At 39.3% G+C, this 24,230-nt stretch overlaps 1 pseudogene; it reads right to left on the bottom strand.

Annotated features, from left to right (window-relative positions):
* LOC122043618 overlaps positions 1 to 23,785 on the bottom strand; it is a 56,385-nt pseudogene extending 32,600 nt beyond the window's left edge.
* Positions 23,786 to 24,230: the final 445 nt, after the last annotated feature.

Here is a 24,230-nt window from a genome sequence, read left to right as displayed (position 1 = left end):
TAATTCCTTACCTGATCAAGTTCAAACTGGAAATTCAACTCAAGTTCAAAAACTTGAGGAAGAAAATTCTAGTTTGAAAAATCAGGTAATAGATTTAAAAAATACCTTAGAACGGTTTTCTTTGGGCTCCAAGAATCTGGACCTAATTCTGGGGACACAAAGAGCCGTCTATAATAGAACTGGGCTAGGATATAAAAGTAAAAAGAAATATAAATCTTATTTATCCTTAATAAACAAACAAAATAGTAAATCAGTCCAAGCATGGGTCCCCAAGTCCAAATTGATCAATCAAGTTGGACTTGGCCAATACTGGGTTCCGAAGGATCAAATACACTACCTCAATAGACCATATTGAGGCCATGATCCAGGGGGAGCAAAAAGAAAAACGATCTTAAAATTTTCAAATTAAAAATTCAAAATTAACTTATAATTCAAAATTCAAAAAATCAAAATCAAATTAAAAATTCAAAATAAAATTAAAAATTTAAAATTAAATTTTTTTAAAAAAAAATTGAAATCAACTTATAATTAACAAATCAAAAGCTAAAATTCAAAATCAAATATAGATGGAGGATCCAGACTAGCTGGCACCCCCAACTAAACTACCCGACAGGGTAATTGAACCTAATCTACCCGAAATGGGTAAAACAAGAGTAGATCACCCGGCAGGATAATTAAGGTTAGATTAAAACGGGCTAGGTTTAACTTGACCCACAGTACTGGTGAAGTTTTTGGATGATAGTACATTAGGGAAGCTTGGGCATCATATGTCTAGTAAGATATGGCTTCGACCTGGTGCATTTGGCCAAGTGGAACTGACCGAAGCTACCCTTAAATGGATCCTAACTAGTTAAACCAAGGATTAGTATTAAGCTCAATGGGTAGGACTATTTGGGAAACCTCGAAGGCATGGTTACTTTAATGAGCTCCTTGTGACTCACCATAGCCCGGAAGTTTATCCAAAGAATGCTTACTTGTTGAACCCAAAGCTAAACCTGAATCTAACATATAGTTAAACCAGACCCTTAAATTCAACCATAATTCATCTCACAATAATTATAGGGTTCCCTGATTGACAATTTAGATCGGGTGAGATGATTAAAAAATTAAATTATGGAAATTGACTTGAACTTAAATCAAGTTAATTAACAATTAAATTACCTTTAATTAACTTGAATTATTTTCAAAACTAAAATTATTTTTAAAACTCAATTTTCTAAAATTATTTTTAAAAAAAACTCAAATTTCAAAATTTTTTTTTAAAACTCAATTTCAAAATTTTTTTTAAAAACTCAATTTCAAAATTATTTTTTAATTATTCTTTTCAAACTTAATTTCAAAATTATTTAAAAATCTTTTCAAAATTAATTTCAAAATTATTTAAAAATCTTTTCAAAATTAATTTCAAAATTATTTTAAAAAAATTTTAAAAACTCAATTTCAAAATTATTTTTTAATTTCAAAATTAATCTTTTCAAACTAAATTTCAAAATTATTTTTAAAAAAAAACTCAAATTTCAAAATTTTTTTTAAAAAACCCAATTTCAAAATTTTTTTAAAATCTCAATTTCAAAATTATTCTTTTCAAACTTAATTTCAAAATTATTTAAAAATATTTTCAAAATTAATTTCAAAATTATTTAAAAATCTTTTCAAAATTAATTAAAAATCTTTTCAAAATTAATTTCAAAATTATTTAAAAAAAATTTTAAAACTCAATTTCAAAATTATTTTAAAACTCAATTTCAAAATTATTTTAAAACTCAAATTTCAAAATTATTTTTAAACTCAAATTTCAAAATTATTTTTTTAAAACTCAAATTTAAAAATTATTTCTAAAACTCAATCTCAAAATTATTTTAAAACTCAAATTCAAAATTAATTTTATTTCAAATTTAAATTAATTAAAATCTTTTCAAAATTAATTAACTTTAATTAACTTTAAAATTATTTTTCAAAGTTAACTTTAAAATTATTTTCCAAAAGTTAATCAACTATAAAATCTTTTTAAACTTAATTCTTTTAAAACATAATTCCAAACACTTCTCAAAACGTTAATTTAAAACAACAATAGGGTTAATTCCTACTAACTTAGATTGGGTAAGATAGAAAATCTAAGGAGTCTACTTCAATTTAGCTATCTTTAAATCCATTAAACCGATTCAACTACTTCATGTGTAGGAATTGGATTAATGGATGTTGGATAGTGGCTACTCCAGACACATGACTATAGATAAGTTGAAGTTTACTAAACTCAAGTACAAGAATTTAGGATCAGTTACATTCGGCAACGACGGTAAACTTAAAGTAATCAGAAAAGGTAATATTGAACTTAGTTCCGATTTCATTATTTGAAATGTTTTATTGGTTGAGAATTTTAATTTTAATTTACTAAGTATAAGTCAATTGTGTGACAGTGGATATCTAGTCAATTTTGATAAATCTGGGTGTCTAGTTAAAAACATCGAAAACCCTGAGATTAGACTTAAAGGACTTAGAAAGAATAACATCTACACAATTGACCTATCAATATCCTCAATAAAGTGTCTCTTGACACAACAAGAGGAAACCCAACTGTGGCACAGAAGACTGGGTCACACTCACACTAGACTCATTTCAAAAATGAGTCAAAATGGTCTAGTTAGAGGTTTGCCCAAATTAAAATTTATTGAAAACTCAATCTGTGATGCATGTCAAAAAGGAAAACAAACCAAGTCAACCCACAAATCAACCAACCTAGAAAGAACTAACTCCATCCTTGAGCTCCTTCACCATAAATGGATACCAACATGAATTTTCATGTCCTAGAACCCCCCCCCCAACAAAATGGTCTAGTGGAACGTAAAAATAGAACACTACAAGAAGCCGCTAGGACTATGCTAAACGAGTATAATTTGAATCATCAATTTTGGGCTAAAGCAATAAATACTACAAATTATATTCAAAACAGAATTTTAATTAACAAACTTCACAATAAAACACCTTATGAACTTTACTACCATAAAATTCCCAATCTAAACTATCTAAAAGTATCTGGGTGTAAAGTTCACATTTTAAATACTAAAGATTACTTAGGAAAATTTACACCCAAGTCTAACCAAGGAATATTTTTAGGATACTCCTCTACCAGTAGGGCCTTTAGAGTATATAATCAAAATACCTTGAAAGTTGAAGAAACAACTAATGTAATATTTGATGAAGAAAATAACCTATCCAATATAAATGAAAATATTGACATCACCCCAAGAGCTACAGAAGATGATGAAATACAACCTAAACTTAATGAGTCAGAAGAACCAGTTTCTGACCCACAGCTGAGACCAACTAGAGTAAGTACCTTTCACCCACCTGACCAAATTTTGGGTGACCCAAACCTAGGAGTCAGAACTAGATCATCCTATAGAAACCTTAGTCAGATTGTCCTTATTTCTAAAATTGAACCTAAGACTATAGAAGAAGCCCTACCTGACCCAGACTGGATCATTGCAATGCAGGAAGAATTAGCACAATTTGAGAGAAATCAAGTCTGGGACCTTGTACCTAAACCCATAGATAAATCAATAATAGACACCAAATGGGTTTTTAGGAACAAGTTGGATGATCACGGTGATATAATAAGAAACAAAGCTAGGCTAGTAGCCAAAGGGTTTAGTCAAGTCGAAGGCTTAGACTATGATGAAACCTATGCTCCAGTAGCTAGACTCGAGTCCATTAGGATGTTATTAGCCTATGCAGCAAATAAAGGGTTTAAGTTATACCAAATGGACGTTAAGTCAGCCTTCTTAAATGGGTTTATCAAGGAAGAGGTCTACGTAAGCCAACCTCCAGGATTTGAAGACTTAGACTACCCGAACCATGTATTTAAACTAAAAAAGGCGTTATATGGACTAAAACAAGCCCCTAGAGCATGGTATGAAAGATTTTCTAATTACTTAATATCCAAAGACTTTAACCAAGGACAAATAGATCCGACCTTGTTCATAAAAACTATAGAAAAGGACATCTTTATGGCCCAAATTTATGTTGACGACATAATTTTTGGCTCAACTAACTCAAAATTTTTAAAGGAATTTGTTAAATTAATGGAAAGTGAATTTGAAATAAGTATGGTTGGGGAACTCAACTTTTTCCTAGGCTTACAAATAAAACGAACCAAAGATGGAATCTACATTTATCAAACTAAATATGCTAAGGAGTTAATTAAAAAATTCTGCATGGAAAATTCAAAAATTATAAATACTCCAATGGCAACTGACATTAACATTGACTCTGACCCTGAAGGAAAACCAGTAGATCCAAAATACTATAGGAGTGTCATAGGTAGTTTACTTTACCTAACTGCAAGCCGACCCGACATATTGTTTGCAGTAGGTATGTGCGCAAGATACCAATCCTGTGCAAAAGAGTCACACCTAACATATGTTAAAAGAATACTTAGGTATATTAAAGGAACTCTAAATGTAGCACTTTGGTACCTAAGAACTTGCACCTTTGACCTTTATGGCTATTCTGATTTAGACTATGTTGGGTGCAAATTAGATAAAAAAAGTACAAGTGGTAGCTGCCAGATTCTAGGTCAGTGCCTAGTAAGTTGGTCAAGCAGAAAGCAACATTGTGTTGCTCTATCCACTACAGAAGCTGAATACATAGCTCTAGGAGAGTGTGCATCTCAATTGCTGTGGATGATGCATACATTAAAAGACTATCAACTAGAATATAAAAATACAAAAATCTTTATTGATAATATCAGCTCAATTAATCTGACCAAAAATCCTATTCACCACTCTAGGATTAAACACATAGAGGTAAAACACCACTTTGTAAGGGATCACGTAGCTAAAGGTGAAATTGCACTCAACCATGTTGAGTCCAAATCAAACCTAGCTGACATCTTTACAAAACCCTTACCTGAACTTGAGTTCAGTGCACTTAGAAGGCAAATAGGAATGTGTTGGGTAGAGTAGGTGTCTCATTTTGTTAACTTGTTTTTTTCAAAATCTAGGAAAAATAGCTTTCAAAATTCCACTTTATTAGACTTTTCAAAAATTAGACTTAGCCTAAGCTTTCCCCCTAGAAATCATGTTCCCCTAGAGTTAAGCCAGAGCATCTCACAAACACCTAGGTATACCTTGATTGTGTTTGAAAGACTTAGAACGGCGTGAGATGCATAGGGTATAGCCTGGACTCAAGAGTGCTTATATCTGTGCATCGATATGAGTCTGAGCGTTAAATACGCAATGTACATCAATCAAGTTAAGTCTTCCAGCTCTAGTCAAATCTATCTGGACCAAATTGACTTAACTTGACTAACCATGTGAAAGTTGTTGCCCTGTAGGCAATCAGCAACTAGCTAAAGGTTAGACAGTTGGTGAAGGATACTCAGTTTTCTGATTAAGCATGTTTTGATCTTTAGGGCTCTGATACCTCTTAAAGTCAATCTATTAAACTTGACTCATGCTTGGACTTAAGGACCAACTGACTTCCTAAACCAAACTTTTTAGCTACTTTGCTCCCTCCCAGCTGTAAAATTTAATAAGTATTGTCTAAAATTAAGTACCAATCTTTATTTTCAAAATTTAAAACTTAGCTTACTTTGAATTCTAACTTTGTAAATTCTAAAGTAAAGCACAGTTTTACAAAATTTAACTCATTGCTTTCAAAAATTAAAGAAATGAGAGTTATAAACTATTAAGTGCTTTTAAAATCTTGTTTAATCAGCTGCCTATTTTTGCTTTTTTTTTTTTTGATATATGGCAAAGGGGGAGAGTAGGAAAGTCAAAATCAAAGGTAAAAAGTGTTTTATTAAGGGGGAGAGTAGGTAATTCAAAAATAAAACTTTATTTAAATTCAAAAAGGAAACCTTGTATTAAGGGGGAGCTTCACAAAGGTTTAAGTGTTAGCTTAAGTTAGGCGTTCATTTGAATTTACATACTTAAGCTTGCTCACTTAAAACTTTTTAATATACTTATGCATTTATTTTACTTAACTTTGAATTTGGGTTGTCATAATCAAAAAGGGGGAGATTGTTGGTGTGGGAAGCATCCGACGATCGAACCCAAATTTTGATAATGGCAAAGGGTTCAAAGTTAAGTCTTGTCGTTATCTAACATGTTGAATGAGTGTTTTAGGAAAGTCCTAACTGCGGTTAGGCAGGTGAAAACCCTAGGGGGTGGTAACCCTAGGTCCTAGGGGGTGGTAACCCTAGGTGGAGAAAAGTCCTAGCTGCGGTTAGGCAAAGGAAAAACCCTAGGGGGTGGTAACCCTAGGTCATAGGGGGTGGTAACCCTATGCGGAAAGTCTTGGCAGGTCGATGGCTTCAGGCAAAAGTCCTACGGGGTGGTAACCCTAGGTGGAAAGTTCTGGTGTCGCGAACCAGGTGAAAGACTGGACTAGCCGGGAAGCGGATGTCCAGCAGAAAGTCCGGAAGCGTCGAGTGCTGAGCAAAAGTCTAGTCGATCTGGAGGATCGCACTGGCAACAGGTAAATCTCCTAAGTGGAGTAGGTGAGGACGCGTTCCCCGTAGAGGGAACAGTAGGCGTCGGGTCGACCTAGGGTTTCCGGACGGAAATCTGAAGTCAAACCCGGACAGTCCGGAGACTGTCATAATATTCTTTATCATATTCATGCTGCTGTTTATGCTAACTCTGTGTTGCAAGATATTTTTTGGACTAACATGTCTTGCAGGTACAAAATAATGAAGTTTTCCCTCGGATGAACAGTGTCCGAGGTGCCTCCATGGAGCTTGGAGGCGCCTCGGGTGCAAAAGCTGACCTGGCTGCGAAGCATCCATAGAGGCGCCTTGAAGGGAGTATAAGGCGCCTTGGAAGGCGCCTTGAGCAGGGTATAAGGCAACTCAGGGAGATGAACTTCGACCAGTTCAAGTCTGAGCCACGCGGAAGACTGGCAGCATGGAGGCGCCTTGAACAGCCTTCAAGACGCCTTGAACACCCTTTATAAGGGGGTTTCGACCAGCACTTCAAATGATCAACTTCCAAGCGATTGCTTTGCATCTAGCTGCTAACGACACGATCCAGAAGTGCTGCAACAACCTCCCGACAACCCGAAGCTCTGTTTTCTTCTTCCTTAGTTGTCGGTATAAAGTTGTTATAATATTTTCATTGTAATTTGTAATTGTTATCAAGCCTATAGTTTTTGCCCACCGGAAGCGATCAAGGATCGCGGGCCTTCGAGTAGGAGTCGCCTTAGGCTCCGAACGAAGTAAATCCCTTTGTGTCTCTGTGTTTATTTATTTTATTCCGCTGCGTTTTAATTACTTCGATAGTTTTCCGATAATCGAACGAAATAGCCATGAGCGCTATTCACCCCCCCCCCCCCTCTAGCACTTCTCGATCCAATAGATTTCTTGTAAATTCATTTGGATTTTCGAACAGTGCATGTTTCCATAAGGAATTAGTCTAGAGTTCTGATATAGCATGTTTAAGGATTTCTAATGCTTTATAAAGGTATAAGCTTTGAACTAGTGTACATAGTGTGAAGAACAATTATGGTTTTGGGTTTACAGTAGCAATTTCCATCAGATTTGCTTTAATTATTTAGTTTTCGTGCATGTTTATGCTAGTATAAATGCATTCGGGTTTGAGCAGATTTAGTTACCTTACTACTTGTTTAGATTCATACTTCATGGAGATGGAGTTCCTAAATCCAAAATTGTATAGATTTTAGAAGATATGACATCTATAGTAGCAGGGTACATTTAATTTGGTGCCTAGTAGATTTAATGTACCTGCTATAAAGAGATGGGTACAATTTTGAAGAAGTCAGATTTTGCTTTTCTTGGTTTTAATTTAGTTGTGATCCTGTGGGCAGATCTAAAAGGTTATAACATGAATTCAAAGTGGTTCTGGTTCTAAGTGTCGGTTTTGGATTTTGATTACTTTCTTTTGTACAGATTAGTTGCCTTGGAAGAATTCTGTGAAGTCTAAATTGTATTAGAGTTTATTGTACAGATTAGTTGCCTTGGAAGAATTCTGTGAAGTCTAAATTGTATTAGAGTTTACTGTATGTCTAGTTGCCTTGGAAGAATTTTGTGAAGTCTAAATTGTATTAGAGTTTGCTATACAGTTTAGTTGCTTTGGAGATTTCTGTGAAGTTTAAATTGTATCAGAGTCTACTGTACAGATTTGTTTTGTGCTTATTAGACCACTTCTTTTAGGACTTATGAGCATGATTAATTCAATCTTGTGAAGTTTGATTTGGTTTAGAGCTGCTGTGTAGTTTCGGTTGGTATTATAAAAGGGTTACGGGCAATTCCCTTTAGAGTTTCAAGTGCAGATTTGATTAAGTTTGTAGTGCAGAATTTTAGTGCAGATTTTTATTAAGTATTAGTGTGCAGATTTTTATTTAACATTGCAATATAGATTTCTGTTAAGCATTGTAGTGTAGATTTGCTTTAAGTATTTAGTTTCTTTAGCAGTGCAGATTTCCTAATAGATAGTTTATGGATAGCATTGTAGAACAAGGCTTTAGATTTCCCTTAAATATGCATGATTGTGTGTTACCTAGTTGATTTCACTTATAGATGCATATGGAAAAATACCCTAACAGTATTTTGAGTTTAAGAAAAGTATAAGAAAGATAAAGAAAAGAAAGAAAAATGTCAAGGCCTTAAGTAGATCCCAAAGTCAAGACTTTAGGGATTTTGGCACACAAGGTGCTTATTAAAATGTCAAGACATTTAAAGAAGAAGTAACTAAGATATTTTACTTTGAAGAGGCTAGTACCCGACTTCCGAGGTTGTTGTAACGCCCAAAAATTCTCAAAACTATTTCAGAATTATTCTATGATTTTTCTGGAATTTTTAGATATTTTTCCGGAATTTTCCGAGTATCGGAAGTAGCAAAAATAATTAGAACCGCAAAATAGCTTAGGCGGGAATCGAACCCGAGACCTATGGTTTACGGGATAAGGTTAGTAACCGGGTGAACCCAGCAGGGCCGTGCTGAAAGAAAGAGGAACCAATTATATTTATATTAGAGTTGGGTTCAATAATCCACTTAATATAAATTGGGAACTTAAGTTGGGTTTGGTTTAATTTGGTTCGGCAGCCCCCTCCTCACAAAAACCTCACGCAACTCTCCCTCTCGAAAACCTCACCGCCGCCCACACCTCTCCCTCTCCTTCTCTCGGCGCCCTAGCCCAAGGTCCCTAGGTTCATCTTCCGGCGACGACTCCAACATGAAAGAGGTTCTTCTCCGGGAGAGGAACGCGAAGACGTGATCGGATCGTCGAGAAGGTCATCTCCACCGGAATTCTAGCCAATAGAATCGTAAGAAATTACGAGCAGGAGGTAAGAAACCCCTCACCTGCAGTATAATAGCTCCGTTTGATTTCCTACGCATTAGTTTTAGCTATATGCAGGTTTTTGGCACTTAGGGTGTGTTTAAACCCTCCTCGAGGATTAGGGATCTAGTTGAGCACCTCTAGATGGGTCGGACACGTTGTTCTCCTTTAGTTGGAGATTCTAGACGTTGTCGGGTGCCTAGAGGTGACCTCCCTATTAGAGGAGAGAGTTGGAGCACACCAAGTGTTCGGTAAAATGTTAGTGTAGCTAAATACCACCTCAATTATGTTTAATAGCTCAGTTAAATGCATTAGAAGCGTTTAAAACAGTAAATTAGTGTATTTTAGCTTATATGGGATTACGGTCCAATGGGTGGGCTCCCATAGTCGCCTCTAGGTTCAGACAACCTAGCTCTAGGTTCAGATAACCTAGAAACAGCAAGTTAGAATAGTTAGCTATATTCAGTATTTTATTTTCAGTGGCACTGTATCCATTGGGTTGGACTCCCACAGTCGTCCCTAGGTTTAGATAACCTAGTTAACCCTACTAAATTCGGGACTTGCAAACCCGGGTCTAGTTAGGGATGCGCGCACAGCAAGTACAGTTGCCGGGCCCAAACAGCATGATTATGTATTTTCACTTATTATGAAATAGTTTTCAAAACTCAAAATTAGTTATATTAGTTGAGGTTGATTTCAGTATCAGTTTAGCTTCAGTTTAGCTCTTCCTTGTTTATACCTTATGATAGCTTATGATCAGCTTATGTTATGCCATGCTTTGTATGATACTATGCCATGCCATGCTTGCATATTCAGTATGTTTTTTTTCAAACAGCATGATTTAAAATCATATCTGCATCGTGTGCATGATTTAGTGAGGTAGATGGTTTCTTACTAAGCTTTAAGCTTACAGATTCTACTTTTCCTTATACTGCAGATAAAGGTAAAGGAAAGATGGACTAGCAGTGGAGGCTGGAGGACAATGCAAAGGATGGTGTGTGTGGCAGGAACTGGAATGAAGATCCTAGGGATCTAGTTTTATTTTACTACGCATTAGAACTTGTAGCAAGTATAGTTATTAAAGTCTTGTCTCTTTTCCCTTATGCTTCGCATCCTGGTATGGTTAATGGTATGAACTAGTGAACATGCTTAATATTATGTCTTGAATGTTACCTAATGTATGATAGAATAGTTATTAGCATTTGTAGAGTGTTTCACTGATTTGGCACGAAATCTGCTGAAATCAGAGTTTTAGCCGGAAATCAGAAACCCCTGATCGGTCAGTAGACCGATCAGGGAGTCTCTGATCGATCGGTAGACCGATCAGGGAGTCTCTGATCGATCGGTAGACCGATCAGGGACCTGATTTCTGCGAACAGCAACTTTCTGTTCGTATTCTGATCGATCTGTGGATCGAACAGGAGCTGGGAAGCCTCTGATCGGTCGGTAGACCGATCAGCGATCTGGTTTCTGCAACAGAAACTTTCTGTTCGTTCCCTGATCGATCCGTGGATCGATCAGGGACCAGCTGGATCGGATGGCAGACCGATCCAGCAGCGTACAGAATTACAGCCTAGTTATGGATCGGTCGGTTGAACGATCTGGAGTTTCCTACCGTACCAGTATCAGTAGATCGATCTGTGGATCGATCCGAAGTTAATAGTTTAGAAAAAAAATTAAATTAGATCAGCTTTCCGCACAGTATAGCACAGCATAACTGTAGCGATTCGACCTTACAGCCTAGTAGTAGAAGGCGGGTCGTTACAGTTGTCGTTAAACAAATCCAGGTGTCCAATTCCGAAGTTTTGGCCCTGTTAGACCGAGGTCTGCTCTTTTAGGATTGGTGGCTCGCTACCCCAACCTATTAGGGAACGCGCATAAGATGGTACTATGCCTGGGCCCAAGAGAAGTTGATTACTATTTTGAAGTATTATAAGTATAAGCTTTTGAACATGTAAAATAAGTTTCACATAAGTATAAAAGTATTAAAGTATAAGTTTTAAACAAGTGAAATAAAAGAATAAGTTTTTAAGCAAACGAAATAAGTTTCAGGAAGTGTTTAGAATTCAGCAAGTTTTAGTTTTCTTAGAGTTTTCAGTTTTTGGATTTCAGTATGTTTACATGCATATTCGAGTTTTTGTGAGTTAGATAGCGCTTACTAAGCATTTTGCTTATAGATTGCATATCCTCTTACTGCAGATACAGGAAAGGAAAAGATTTAGCAAAGGAAGGCGACAAGGTGGCGCGGATGGTGTGTGATGCCAGGACTATGGGAGAGACTTGGGATGTTATTGAGTTTTTCGTATTTTAGTGATTAAGATACATTTGAAGTTGTACTTTAAGATTCATGTTATTTGGGATTATTGTTGTTCTAGGTTGCATTCTAAGATGTACTTAGTGTTGGTGCAACCTTAGGTCAAGGTTGACCTGGTTGACCCGACTCGAGTTGACTTGACTCGAGTTGTATTTTGATGTTTGACTTGGGAAGATTGTTGATGCAACCTTAGGTCAAGATTGACCTAGTTGAGTTGCATGTTGATGTTTGACACTCGTGGAAGAGTTGTATTCTTGATGTGAGACAAGAATAGATGGTTGGGAGATTATTGGTGCAACCCTAGGTCAAGGTTGACCTGGTTGACCTGAAAAGTCCAAGTATGGAGACTTGGCAAACGGAAAAGTCCAAGCAAGGAGCTTGGCACGCGAAAAGTCCAAGTATGGAGACTTGGCAAGAGTCCAAGTACGGAGACTTGGCAGGGGAAAAGTCCAAGCAGTGGTACGCGGAAAGTCCAAGTATGGAGACTTGGCACGGGAAAGTCCAAGCAGGGAGTTTGGCACGAGAAAGTCACAGTGAGTGAAGCCAGAAAGTCTGGTGAGTGAAGCCAGGCGGTTGGAGAAAGTCCGGTGAGTGAAGCCAGGGAAAGACCTAGTGAGTGAAGCTAGGCGGTGTGAAATCACGGTGAGTGAAGCCGGTGAAAATCCTAGTGAGTGAAGCTAGGTGAAAGGAATGGTCCTGAGTGAAGTGAAAGTCCCGTGAGTGAAGCGAGGCGATGGGAAAGTCCTAGCGGGATGTTAGGCGGTGTGGAAATCTGGTGAGTGAAGCGGTGAAAGTCACAGTAAGTGAAGCCGAGGCAGGAAAATCCAGATGGATCGGGGATGATCGGACATCTGGTGTTGAGAAAGTCCAAGTAGGTCAAAGGATTGACCGGACACTTGGCGGGGAGTTCTAGCAGTCAAGGGAGTGACCGGATGCTAGGGATGAAGTACCAATAGGTCAAGGTTGACCGGATATTGGTTTGAAGTCTTGGGACTTGGTTTGGGCCAAACCCAAGCTGGATCGGTCACCGGACCGATCCGGTGTCTGTTGCTCGATCGGTCCGTGACCGATCGATACCAAACAAGCTCTGTTGATTCTTGTCGATCGGTGACCGATCGCCGCAACAGAGGCAAAGAGGCGGTGATCGGTCCATGACCGATCAGGGAAGCTGATCGGTGCGGGGACCGATCAGAGACGATGTCGCTGAGAAAGCAAGGGTTGGGATCGGTGCGTGGACCGATCGGTGATCGGTCCGCCGTCGAACCCGCATGAAGGTGGGCAGCTTTACGTGAAGAAGCGATCGATCGGGACCGATCAGAATAGGTCCTGATCGGTCCCCTGACCGATCCAGGCACTAGCCGTTGCGTCGCAACGGCTAGATTTCTTCTGTAGTTTCTTCGCAGGTATAAAGGGGTCGAAGGCTGCTGCTGCGCGATGACTCTTCTTCCTTCTTGCTGTTCTAAGTGCTGCTGTGCTTGAGCTTTGTTGAGCTCCTCCAAAGCTTCGCGTGAGCTTCCGGCTGGGTTCCTGCTGTTGTAGGCGTCGCGTGAAGTTGCTGCTTCACCTCCAGTCGACAAGAAAGCAAGCAATTGGTAGAGTGCGATTGTGTTCATATTGTATTGCTTTTCTTACTGCTCTTGTACTCTTTGTTTGCTGTTGCAAACGTTTGTGGCGAGGTTTCTCCACCCACAAGGAGTATATTGTATTAGCCGGTTCTCCGGGGACTCATCCACCGACGGATTGACCGGACTCGTCCACCTTACGGACACGCCGAGGAGTAGGAGCCCTAATCTCCGAACCTCGTTACATCCTCGTGTTAAGGTTTGGTTTTCTTCTCTTTCGTTTCTTTGTATTTTCCGCTGCGACTAACCTAATTGTAGGAAGAAACGAGAGCGATTTGGGGCGGCTATTCACACCCCCCTCTCTAGCCGTACGAAAGATCCTAACAAGTGGTATCAGAGCGAGGACGCTCTTCGTCGGATCAACATCCGTGGGAGCAAAGCTAGAGATGGATCAATTCGGAGAAGACATCACGATTCCACCCTTCTACAACGACAACTTCACATATTGGAAGGTAAGGATGATGTATTTTCTTAGGACTAATATGTTGAACTGGTTTTGTGTACAAGAAGGGTTTTCTCCTCCAATGGATAAAGAAGGAGAGCCACTTGAGAAGAAGGAGTGGACAAGAGAACAACTTCACAAATCCGAGATCAACAATGAGGTAACTAAAACAATTGAATTTTCATTACCTACTAATATTTTGTGTAAGATAGGTAAATACAACAATGCCAAGGAGTTGTGGGATAACTTGGCCAAGTACCATGAGGAGAGCTCCACCTCAAGCCATGAAGAGGAGCCTAGTGAGCCAAGTAGCTCACATCATGGAGGGAGCGAATTGGGAGTTGAGGGCTACTCAACATCCAAGGAAAAAGAGGAGGAGAGTTCCTCTTGTTCAAGTTCGGAGCAAGAAGAAGAAGTTTCCACCTCCGGAAGGGTTGAAGAAGAAAGCTCATCTCCACCCTCAACCCTAGGTAACTCAAGCAATTTAAGTTCAATTAAATTACACATTGTGTGCTTTGAGTGTAGGGAACATGGGCATTACAAGAGTAAGTGTCCAAAGAGGGTAAGAAAGACTCCACCGGCACCAAAGGTCAAGGAAGCCGGAGTCCCAACACGCAAAGGCAAGGAGCACATCGTGTGCTTCCAATGCAAGCAAAGGGGACACTATAGGAGCCATTGTCCGAGGGGGAGGCAACCTCACAAGGGCAAGAGACCGGGCACATCGATAGGGGGAGCTAAGGCAAACCCTAAGGTAATCTCTAAGGTTCATTATTGCAATTCTAATAAAACTCATGCTAGTAGTTTTGTTGCAATTGTTAATAATGATAAGCATGTTAACTTTAGGAACCAATACATGTGCTTAGGAGCAAAACATGTTAGCCTATGTAAGGATAACACTAGAAATACCAACCCTAGGATTAACGCTTCTAAAGTTAAGGAAAACCTAGGTAGAAATCCCAAGAAGACTAGACACATGCCTAGGAATATCTCAAGAGAAAATGACAAATTAAAACTTGAGGTATTAGAGAGGGAAAATCAAGTCTTGAGGTCAAGACTTGATAATTTAGAAAAGGCTCTTAAAAACATGGAGAAGTCATCTCTAGGGTTTAAGAGTCAAAAACCCAAGTCCAAGGACAAGAAAGGTTTGAGTCACAAACCTAAGCCCCAAATGGTCAAGCCCACATATCATAATGTTCCATTTGATTATGGAACAAGACCTAGGGCTAGGAAGACCATTACCAAGGTCACAAGGAGTCACCCTATAGTTGACCTTGATGAGACCCAAATGACCAAGGCTTTAAAGCCTAAGAGGGTCATTAGGAGGGTTGCTAGGAAGTCATCCCTAGTGAATTTTTAGTGAACCCAATGAGCTCAAGTAGGTATTGGGTTCCTAGGAGCATTTTCTCTACCCCATAGATGGGTTAGAGAGTGTCAACTCCAATAAGAAGGGTAGTTAACCCAAGGAAATTGACACTCAAGGAGCATTTTCAAGGTTTTTGGGAACCTTTGAAAATGAAATGGAATAATCTTTATCATTCACTCCTTGGAAGAGTAAAGTGTGCCAAAGTGAGAATATATTAATCTCACTTTAAGTTGACACAATTTTGAAAAACCTAGAGAAATATCAAATTGGGATTTTGATATTCTCTTAGGTAATCAAGGCAATCCGGGCCTTAAATTAGAAGTGCTACTCTTGTAGAATTTTAAATGGTATAAATCAAACAAGAGATCAAGAAATGCCAATTTGGGTTTTGACATTTTCTTGGAGCACTTTGGGCAATCTAGGATTAGGACTTAAGTTAGCTAAGTGATTAAGGATACTTAGATAGGGAATTTAGGTATTTTATTTGTGCTAACTTGCCATGATTGGTTGCCATATGCCATGCCATGACATCATATTTATTTTATTATCATTTGAAATGTCATGATAATGCTTAGGTTATCTATATGTCATGTGTTAGTTTAGTTTCAAACTTTATGCCATGACATCATGACATTGGCACATGTTTTCATTTATGTTATTAATTTATGCCATGTCATCATCTCTTGCATTAATAATCAATGAAATTGATTTAAGGATGAAAAACACATTTTGATATTAAGATCAAATTTGTGTTTAGAAAATGCATAAGACCTTAGTCTAAGATACCTAAACCCATATCTCACATCAAATTGACTTGAATGTGATTTGATACACCTTAGATGTGTGTGAGATATTAGGATCATGAGTTAGGATCAAGGTACATAGTTCTTGTACCTAGATGAGCCTAATTCAAGAAATGGGGGATCATAGGGAAAGCTTGTGTACAAGTCATGTGCATATAGCCCTAAGATTGTGGTCCCAAATTAAAAGGTTTAAAATCATTTTGAAATTGATTTGAAAAACCTTGATGAAGCTTTCCTAGTGATAGCACTCATCATTGAACATTGTGATACAAAACTGACTTAACTTTGAACTATTTCAAAGTTTTCGAATTTTGTATCAAGATTTGAAAATGGAAACTATTTTCATAGAAAATTATTTTTCCATGATAGTGTATGATATGAGGAATGTATCCTCAAAGTTTCGTAATTTTTGAATTTTCTGGAATTTTCTAGGAGTTTCTGAATTTCCGGAAGGGGAAATCGAAATTCGATTTCAGTGGCTGGATCGGTCCGGGGACCGATCCAGGGAAGCTCTGATCGGTCTGCGGACCGATCCAGAGTATTGTGGATCGGTCTGCAGACCGATCCAGTGAGTTCCAGTAGCACTGCGATCTGGTGAAAGGCTGGATCGGTCTGGGGACCGATCCAGAGGGGTTCTGATCGGTCCGGGGACCGATCAGGGCGTGCCAACCTGCTGAATTTCAGCTGTTGTCTGAAATTTCAGTTATGGAAGTTGTGATTTTGGATTTCTAAAGGTTTGGAACTCTCAAAGACATTGTTGGTGCAATGGTCAAGGGGGAGTTGACCTTTAAGGGGGAGTTTTTACCTAATTGTCAAGGGGGAGTTGACTTTTAGGGGGAGTTTTTACTCCTTAAAACTTTTGAGGATTAGTGATATGAGATTATCACTAAGTTGATTGTTGAGTTTAGTATCAAGGGGAAATTAAGAGTTTCAATGAAAGGTATGGGACTTTCATTAGGAAGAAACTTTTGACCTTGATATCCTCCTTTTACTTTTTGATGTGTGTCAAAAAGGGGAGAGTGTTTATTGGAGAACCCAAGTTAGGTTATCGGGTTAACCTAAGCTAGGGGAAGAATGTCAAGGAATGTTCAAGGAAGAACATTGGAATTCTTTTTGATGTGTGTCAAAAAGGGGGAGAACTATTGGAGAACCCAAGTTAGGTTATCGGGTTAACCTAAGGGGAGAATGTCCGGAGAATGTTCAAGGAAAGAACATTGGACATTGGAAGATGGTTGGAAAACCTAAGTTAGGTTATCGGGTTAACCTAACTTGATTATAGTTTTGTCAAACATCAAAAAGGGGGAGATTGTTGGTGCAACCTTAGGTCAAGGTTGACCTGGTTGACCCGACTCGAGTTGACTTGACTCGAGTTGTATTTTGATGTTTGACTTGGGAAGATTGTTGATGCAACCTTAGGTCAAGATTGACCTAGTTGAGTTGCATGTTGATGTTTGACACTCGTGGAAGAGTTGTATTCTTGATGTGAGACAAGAATAGATGGTTGGGAGATTATTGGTGCAACCCTAGGTCAAGGTTGACCTGGTTGACTGAAAAGTCCAAGTATGGAGACTTGGCAACGGAAAAGTCCAAGCAGGGAGCTTGGCGAAAAGTCCAAGTATGGAGACTTGGCTGGAAAAGTCCAAGTACGGAGACTTGGCACGGGAAAAGTCCAAGCGGGTAGCTTAGCGGAAAGTCCAAGTATGGAGACTTGGCACGGGAAAGTCCAGGGAGTTTGGCAGGAGAAAGTCCCAGTGAGTGAAGCCAGCGGTGGAAAGTCCCGTGAGTGAAGCCAGGCGGTTGGAGAAAGTCCTGGTGAGTGACGGGAAAGACCTAGTGAGTGAAGCTAGGCGGTGTGACGGTGAGTGAAGCGGTGAAAATCCTAGTGAGTGAAGCTAGGTGAAAGGGAAAGTCCCGTGAGTGAAGCCGGTGAGTGGAAAGTGAGTGGAAGTCCTAACTGGGATGTTAGGCGGTGTGGAAATCACGGTGAGTGAAGCCGGTGAAAGTCCTGTAAGTGAAGCCGTGCAAGGGAAAATCCAGATGGATCGGGGATGATCGGACATCGGTGTTGAGGAAAGTCCAAGTAGGTCAAGGTTGACCGGACACTTGGCGGAGTTCTAGCAGTCAAGGGAGTGACGGATGCTAGGATGAAGTACCAATAGGTCAAGGTTGACCGGATATTGGTTTGAAGTCTTGGGACTTGGTTTGGGCCAAACCCAAGCTCTGGATCGGTCACCGAACCGATCCCGACAAGCTCTTTTCGATCGGTCAATAACAATTCCCTGATCCGCGGTCAGATCGTTCGGACCTCAAGGTCAATCGAGCTCAATTTTCCTCCACTCTGTTCTAGGAATGTGTCGAGTGAGCACCGAATTAGGTGTTGGACCCCATGAGACCGATCAGGCATCCTCCCGATCGGTCCACGACCGATCGAACTATAGCGAGACCCATACATGTCTTTTTGTACTCTTTTGAAAGTTTATGTCACTGACAACAAAGCATGTCCAGCCTACAAATCATATTTTAGAATCTTCTTGCCTGTCACATCAAATATTTGCATGCTCGCTTAAGTCTTAGTGAGCTTTGTTGAGCTCTCCAAAGCTTCGCGTGAGCTTCCGGCTGGGTTCCTACTGTTGTAGGCGTCGCGTGAAGTTGCTGCTTCACCTCCAGTCGACAAGAAAGCAAGCAATTGGTAGAGTGCGATTGTGTTCATATTGTATTGCTTTTCTTACTGCTCTTGTACTCTTTGTTTGCTGTTGCAAACGTTTGTGGCGAGGTTTCTCCACCCACAAGGAGTATATTGTATTAGCCGGTTCTCCGGGGACTCATCCACCGACGGATTGACCGGACTCGTCCACCTTACGGACACGCCGAGGAGTAGGAGCCCTAATCTCCGAACCTCGTTACATCCTCGTGTTAAGGTTTGGTTTTCTTCTCTTTCGTTTCTTTGTATTTTCCGCTGCGACTAACCTAATTGTAGGAAGAAACGAGAGCGATTTGGGGCGGCTATTCACACCCCCCTCTCTAGCCGTACGAAAGATCCTAACACTTAGTTTAGTATGTATGTACTTTTGGGTTATTTTTTATGTGTGTAGTGTTTGATACTTATTTAATTGCGTGAGAGTTTGTTATATGTTTCAGCCACCTGTGGCTGATGTATATTATGTTTGTATCTAAGTTTATGGTCACCGATACAGGGGAGACTCTGTTGAAATTTTTTCGATAAGGACTCCTCGTGGTTTCGATCATACCAGTTAAGTAGAGTCAGTAGTTAAGTAGCGTCCACCTCTAGAGAGTAGTAGTAGTAGTAAGAAGGGTGGTCGTTACAGTTGGTATCAGAGCAGTTCCCATTCTCCAGCATCACACATCAGCACCATCTTTGCCGTCTTCAAGTAAGAAAGTATTTAAGTTTTCTTTTATGCTTTCCCTTATTATTTGCAGTATAGAGTATCTGCTTATATGCACTTAAGTAAGAAGAAAATTCTTGTTTTATTTTTGATACATATGCCATATGATTAGTAAGAATAGAGACGATTTTAGTTTTGTTTTTCTCGGTATAACTAGATGTCAAGAAGAGGATGTCCCCGTACCACTTGTACTGAGGACCGAGCTCAGGAGAACGAAGAGCCCAGAACAGCTAAACCAAATCTCTTTGAAGTTATTGCTCAACTCCAGAGACAAGTGGCGAAGCAGCAACAAGTGATCGTCAATCTGATGGCGAATCAGCAGTCAGTCCCTCCCACTCCTCCAACTATCAATGTGGAGACTCCAGTGGTGACTGAGGTTCCACTAGCCGCCCTGGAAGTCCCCACAGCACCTAGAAGACAAGAAGCATATCTGATACAGTGGTTGAAGTTGAAGCCAGTCAAGATTGAAGACAAGACAGTGGGGAGCCAGAAACCCCAGTCAAGTAATCAGAACCAAAAGGGCAAGGGTCATAAGAGAAAAACAACGGAACTCAGGAGGTAACCAGAAGGAAGGACCAGCAAATAAGCAGACCAAGTTCCCTCTCTGTCCTAAATGTAGGAGAACACATCAAGGAGCTTGTCTTTTGGGTAAGACGGGATGTTATTCATGTGGGCAGGAAGGACACATGGTTAAAGAATGCCCTAACAAGCTCAAAGCACCTCAGCCACAACCAATACAATATGGAGGCAAATCTCAGTTACATTATATGCCTGTAGCTCTAGAAGGACCTCAGCTCTGTCAAGGAAGGTTGGAAGCCCCACCAGATCCAGCCAGTGCCAGAGTATTCTCCCTCACTAAAGAGGAAGCAGCTAGTGCCTCCACGATCGTAACAGGTCAAGTAGTTATTTTTCAACATTCGGCTACTGCACTATTTGATACTGGGGTGACCCATTCTTTTGTATCAGTACCCTTCGCCAAAGAATTACAGGTACCTACAGAAAGTATGAACTCCAAGTTCCTGACAACCCTACCTTCTGGGGAGGTTATGGAATCCAACCAGTGGCTTCGGTCTGTACCAGTCAGAATTGCAGACCGAGAGCTATATGTTAATCTAGTAGTCCTCGCCATGCAGGATTTCAATATCATTTTGGGTATGAATTTCCTCAGCAAGTACAATGCTTCAGTGGACTGCCGCAGAAGGAAAGTGATCTTTAGTCCAGAGGGTGAACCAACCTTTGAGTTCACGAGAGTACCAAAGAAGAAAACCCAGAGATTCCTCTCCTCCCTCACAGCTCACCAGATGTTAGCTAAAGGGTGTGCTGATTTTCTTGCATTCATTGTGAGTATAGAAGAACAAGAAAGACCCAAGCAGGAGGAAGTTGGGATAGTCTGCGAGTATCCGGAGGTATTCCCCAAAAGAGCTACTTGGACTACCTCCCAACAAAGAAGTGGAGTTTGAAATTGAATTGGTTCCTGACACCAGCCCAATTTCAAAAGCTCTTTACCGAATTTCTCTAGCAGAGCTAAAAGAGTTACAAGAACAATTTCAGGAGCTACTTGACAAGGGTTTCATCCACCCTAGTCATTCACCCCGGGGAGCTCCAGCGTTGTTCGTTAAAAAGAAAGACGGTCTATGTGGATGTGCATAGATTTTAGAGCGTTGAGCAAAGTAACAGTTAAGGACAAGTACCCTCTTTCTAGAATAGATGATCTATTTGATCAAGCAAAGAGGGCAATAGTGTTTTCTAAAACTGACCTACGTTTTGGGTACCATCAGTTGGAAGTGAAAGGAAGTGATACACCCAGAACAGTTTCCAGGACTAGATATGGACACTACGAATTTGTAGTCATGTCATTTGATGTGACTAATGCACCTATGATCTCCAAAGACTTTATAACAGGCCTTCCAAGGACCACGAATAGGTACGATGCGATATGAATGATAGAGGACCGAGAAGTTGAGAGACTAAGGAACAAAGAGTACCATTAGTGAAGGTCATTTAGAACCAGAAGCACGAGGAAGTTGATAGGATCGTCGTACTCGGCTAGAGAGGGGGGGTGTGAATAGCCGACCCCAAATTACTCGTTTCTTCCTCAACACGCGTCGATACTGAAATGTACCAACTTGGATTTTGCACCTTAATCGTTTGCAACCACCGGGAAAGATCATTCCACTACCGGCGTGGATTCTACTTCTGAACCGTCTCCAACCGCCAGGAATAAAGGGGAGTTCGTTCTTTTCCTTTCTTTTTTCTTGCTTTCCTTTATCTTTATATTAGCATGTTTGTTTGCTTCCATACTTTGCTTTCATACTTTGTTTTCTTGTTTTGCATTTTGTTTGATTTTTTTTATAACTTGCTTAATTTTGAGTCATATCTCTCTGGATGTCCCTTTATAATGCTTTGAGAATTGTAAAAGATAGTTAAGTTTGACTATTAAGTTTTGGTTTCCTTGGTATTGTTGGGTACATTAATTGCATTAGTCATTTGTTATGGTGATGGACTCTATCTTGTTAGATTATGCATGATATTTGATTATTCACCTAGTGAGGTTTTTTTCACGCTTATCCTTAATCCTCTTGTGTGTGATAGCACTTGTGATACTTGACACTCTAGAACTTGCTTTGATTCTTTTTGAAATCATGGTAACATAAGCTTGCATGAATATGATAGAGGCAAATTTTCTTATTCATCTCTTAGTTGTTCCTATACTTTGTTGTTCTTACCCGTAAACATTTCACCTATTGCTTTCATGTTTCATTGTACTTTCCTTGTCATATCTTCTCATTGCCATTACATTTTATTTTCATTATCATTATCATTGTACTTCCCTTGTCACATCTTTTCATTGTCGTTATATTTTCACTATCATATCTTTATCCCTAGTCATTTGATGAGAGCATTGGGTGATTGCATGAAGAGTTATATTTTCTTTGGCATATCTTTATTATTATTTTTTTTAAGCCCCCTATTGTTGTGAGTTTTAAGTAATATCATGATTTGTTATATTGTCCGAGACGGACAAGTTTAAGTGTGGGGAAGGCAAATATGTATGGACGAATGCTTGTTGAAAAAAAAAAATTCTCTCTATTCTTGTTGAAAAAAAAAAGGAAAAAGAAAAAGAAAAAGAAAGAAAAAAAAACAAAGAAAAAAAATCAAAAAAATAAAAATAAAAAGAGAGGAAAAAAAATTTCTCAAGCATTTGTTATTTTGTTAGTGATGAACAAGAAGAAACATCTCAATGGAAAGATTGATATATATCCATTTTACATTGTTATTGAGAGATTCTCATGAGTTAGTTGTTAATACATACATACATTTTGGAGATGTTATAGTGGTTGATGTATATCACATGAGAATGTGTAAAGAGAGTTGAGTGTTGGATGTTTGAGTGAGTTTTTGAGTATAGTATTTGAATGTATTCTTCATGTTGATTACCCCAATGCTCTCATATTCTCTTTGGATTCCTTTGTTGTCTATCCTTCTTGTTCTATTGTTTACATGTGTGGTTTCATTATTATTCATGATAAGTCCTCTTGATTTATGTGTACTTATGTTTACAATAGTGGAGAAGTAGAAAATAAGCAAGCATATGGTAGTGCAATGTCATGAGTTGCTTTAGAGAGAGCTCCACTTTCATGTCTATTATTTATGTGAGCATTAGTGTATATACCCATCTTGTGAGGTTTTATCATGCTTAATCTATTCAAGTTGATTGAAATTACCATGCTTGTTGACTTTTGTGAGAATTGGAACCATGAATACCTTGATTCTTAAAACTTGATTATCCTAAGTAACTTTCTTTTACTATTTTTAGAGTGTTGTTAGGGAATTGATAGGGAGATGAGTTTTTGGTTGCTTCCTAGTTTTATTTTACTTGCTCGAGACGTGCAAGAATAAGTGTGGGGAAGTTGATAATTAGTATTTTGATGCATTATTTCTGTCCTTAATTCTCATGTTATAATCCTTTCATATGATTAATCGTTGATTTTTATCATGTTTATTGAGTTAGATTCACATTATGAGTTTTGTTATAATTCTTCCTATTTTTATGGATTTCTACTAATAATTGTGCACTTTTATTTTCTAGGGATTGAGCTCAAGTTGAACCAAATTGAACATAAAGGCTTGAGATAATGAGAAGTCCAATCTGAAGAAATCTGAGCCATTGGATCAAATCCGAAGCAAAAATTCAGATTTGATTAATTCTAGCCGTTCATCAAGATCTGGTTGATTCTGGCCAATCTGTGTAGATCTGGAATGATCTGAGCCGCTCATCTTGATCTAGCCATCCTGACCATTCAATGGGTTCTAGTTGATCTCGACCATTTACTCAGATTTGATCTCAGTCACTCCATCAGATTTGGGTTGATCAGGACCGTTGGATCAGATTTGGGTAAATATATCCACAAAGCACATTTTTCTCCTCTTCCTTCCCGACACCATCTGCTCGCGACTTCTCATACGCGCCGACGCCAACACCTCGCTCCACTTCTTCTCCTTCACCGACGGCCGACGGCCATCTCTGCAAATCCATTGCCGCCGGCCGGACTTCCCTCACCTTCCGTGGTCATCTCCTATCCACCACTCTTTATCTGTTCGCGACCAATCCTCAGCGGCGTGCGGGCTAGGGCAGGCGACGACGACGACAAGCAATTCTAGGCAGCAAACTTCTACAGCGAGTTCCGACCAAATCTACCTTGTCGGAGGGGTTCTCTAGCAAGATCCTTTACCTCTCGGCGTTTTCCTTTCTTCTTCCTACTGGGGTTCGGGCGGAAGAGGCAGAGGAGCTGAGACGGGAGAGTTAGAGGAGGAAGTGAGGGCAGGCGAGTTTCCAGTCCGAGCAGCACTTATCTCCTTCATCCAACAGAAATACCTTTTCCACAGCAGACTTCAATTCAGAGCAACACGTTTTCTTCATCAGATCTTGACAGTAGCAGCTTCCTTTCAACATTAATTTGATCTTCATGTGTTGTTTGTGT

Source organism: Zingiber officinale, chromosome 2A (genome assembly GCF_018446385.1).
Source record: "Zingiber officinale cultivar Zhangliang chromosome 2A, Zo_v1.1, whole genome shotgun sequence".
Classification (NCBI taxonomy): domain Eukaryota; kingdom Viridiplantae; phylum Streptophyta; class Magnoliopsida; order Zingiberales; family Zingiberaceae; genus Zingiber; species Zingiber officinale.
Note: the sequence above shows the minus strand (reverse complement) of the source record. Positions and strands in the feature narration are given on the sequence as shown.